This window comes from Vigna radiata, chromosome 5, assembly GCF_000741045.1.
Source record: "Vigna radiata var. radiata cultivar VC1973A chromosome 5, Vradiata_ver6, whole genome shotgun sequence".
Taxonomy (NCBI): Eukaryota; Viridiplantae; Streptophyta; class Magnoliopsida; order Fabales; family Fabaceae; genus Vigna; species Vigna radiata.
The window spans coordinates 4231331-4234568 of NC_028355.1; positions in this window are offsets into that span (position 1 = coordinate 4231331).

A 3238-nucleotide genomic window follows, 5' to 3' on the forward strand; every position below is an offset into this window, starting at 1 on the left:
AATATGTGAATTAATTGATTTCAATCATACTACATTTCATATATTCTAAACTGTTTCTATGATTAGCTTTGTAACGTATGCAAATGCAATATTCAAAGTTTTGTCTCTAGACTGGGATGCTGCCAACATCAAAAGCAACCTTTAGTAGTGAACTCTAACCGTCACAAGGTTTTACCACTAATTTACTTCAATTTCTTTCATATAATCAACATTTGTCACAATTACTAATTATTACCAAATTCTTCACAATTTCTTTACTAACCAACACCAATCACAAATTTTACAAATTCGTCGTTGTGTCCATCAAAAGTTTTGATGGATGGATCAATTTTGAGAAACTGTTGTCAAGAACTTTTGTTTTTCTAAGTAGTGGATTACTATAATGTTGAATATTATAGATGAAAAAAATATAAATTTGAAATAATGTAATTTATTATTAGCTTTAAAATTTTATTAAAATACTTTATTTTATTTTCTGATGTCTTAAAACTCATAGTAAATATTTAAATTTTCTAGTTAATGTGAAGCACAACAAGGAATTTTTTTTAAAGGTTTGCTTAGATGAAAATAGTTAATTTAATATGTCCATAATAAAGAGAAGAGAATCTTATACTTAAGAAACAAAAAAAAATGTAAATTAAATATCCATGTGGAAAAATCAAAAAAGGAAGAACATGCCTTCTTTTCATGCTCCAGTCGCTCATAAAATTATTGATTAGTTGATCATCCCAAGAGTTAGTTGTGTATGGGAGGGTTCTTCTTTGCTGGAGAATAGTCCATGCCAACAATGTCCACAACCTTCATATCAGAAATCTCTTCTTCCTTATTTACAAATATTTCCTTTCCTTCCCAATTCACTTTATAATTTCTACTGTTGTCATTTTCTGGGGCCTCAGTTTCATTCCCTTCATTCTTCACATTCTGAGTAAATGCATATAAATCATAAATAGGAAAACATAAAATTCCAAGGTTTTTCTTTTGAGTTCAAACTTTAACTACATGTGTGTGTATATATAAACCAACCTTTGAAATATCTTGGTTTGTGGAAATTGATGAAGTAACAAGTTTCCTACACTTTCTTTTTCCTGCACCAACGTAAGAACAGCCAGGATCTTAATTATATGGTGGAGAATGTCATGTTAGGACTAAATTTCCTTGCATGTTGCTTCATACAATATACATTGTAAAGGTTTAGTTCAGAACAAGAATATATAACGAGAATAATTCCTTTCATTTTTCTTTCTAAATTATAACAAAGAATAGATTAGATTCGGAATCAGAAGCAAGAAATACAAGGTGTGTTGGCAAGATTCGGAAAGAATGCTTGTGTTATAACAATAGTAACAAAGAAAAATGAATTTCTGGGGTAAAATACTAATGGTGTCTAGGTCGATGATGTCTTGGTCCACTATAATCTTCATGAATACGAGGTAAGTTGTTTGGTTTTCTGGAGGCTCTCTTCTTTAGGGTACCTGCGCAATACTGTTCATCTTCGCAGAGAGTAGCCTCCTTAAGAGCAGCACTGTTAATTCCTTTCAACAAATTGCTTTCTTCATCCTGCAATCAGAAGATTTGTTTCTGCTTTTAATTAACATTGGAAAGACACAAGTACGTAACACATCAAAGCAATTGTAACTAACGTGTTGTTTATGTTGTTGAGCTGCAAAAGACCCTTTCTCCAAGCGAATTCCTGAACAACAAAAGCAAACATGAGAAACTATATATCACACATAACAGAAGGTCTAAATGAAGTTCTTATGTACTTAAAATTACCTCGAGCCTGGATGAGAAAGAGAGAAAAAAGCAGAAGGAAAATTACAAAAGAAGGCTTCATTTGAAGAAAACTGCAGAACTTTGAGGTCTTTCTTCCTGTTGAAATTATGCAGGAGGAGGAGAATTAGTTCTTGAGATTGAACAGCTGAAAATTAAACATGTGACTGGTGGGATCTATGGATACTTATATTTATATATCTATCAATGAGTAGGGTGTAGGGGTCCACACTGTAGTCGAATTTCTTTCTATTGTTGTCTTCTACCATTGTCGGAGGAAGATATAAATAATTCGATATTCCCAATCATTTTAAGTGCAGTTTATAGGTGTTAACAAAATTTGAACGACAGAAAAATAATTAATATTAAGAAACGATGAGTTAGTGCACAACAGCAAAAGGAAAGATGAAGAGTGGATTCTAAATTAAAAAAAAAAAAAAAAACACATTTAGTTAGGGAAGAGTTTTATGAACACTATGTAATGTTATAGTTTCCTTGTTTTACTATTGTTTTTCCTTGTTTTTTCACGAATGTAGGCTTCAATGTCTGCAGTGCTCCCTGATAGCAGCGTTGAGATTCACTTTTGTGGTACATGAGCAAGGGTTTCTTTTTTCCTATGTTTACTTTCTTTCGTCCTTTTAGACGATATGTACAAGACAATATTATTGATTTACTCATCTCTAAACTCCTTGACAGCCTAACTTGTCGCACAACGTTTTTCCCTTGCTCTAACTAGATAGCTATAATAATAAGGAAAAGGGTAACACTGTTCAATTATTGACATAATTGGTATTAAGTGCTTATATATTATATTATACATAATTGACTCTTACATTAAATACCTATCAATTCCTTGCTGTCTAGATATATATACTATAGTGCAAAAGGATATGTATGTTTATGATTTACTCTAGATGAAATGCTGATTCAAAGAAAAAAATGTGAAGTGGGTTTAGGTAAAAATAATGATTCTTTGACACACTTAAATTTTTTATATTTATTTGACATTATTTTTTTTTATTTTATTTTTTGAAAAAATATAAAAGTTTATATTTTTATAATCATTTTATTATTATGAATGTAAAAATATGTAATCATACCATTAATCTTTATTTAATAATGTAATATTTTTTTGTTGATTACACGAGAATCCATGTAAAAGTTGACATTTACGTTGCCCATCTACTTATTTGACATAAATGTCTATTTTTATATTTAGTTATCTTCTAACAAAAAAAAAACAATTCTTTTACCTTCGTTTTTTTTATGTTTTGCGTCATCACTGTACTTTTCATCTTGTTCATTATTATTGTTATTGTTGTATAGTCGTGGTATTTGTTACGTCCATTGATGATGATTGTTGTTGTCACGGTGAAGGTGAAAGCTTTTCTTTGTTATTATTACCACAATTATAAAGTTTTACGATTTTTCATTCTTTATTGTTATTGCCACCGCTACACCAATGGTT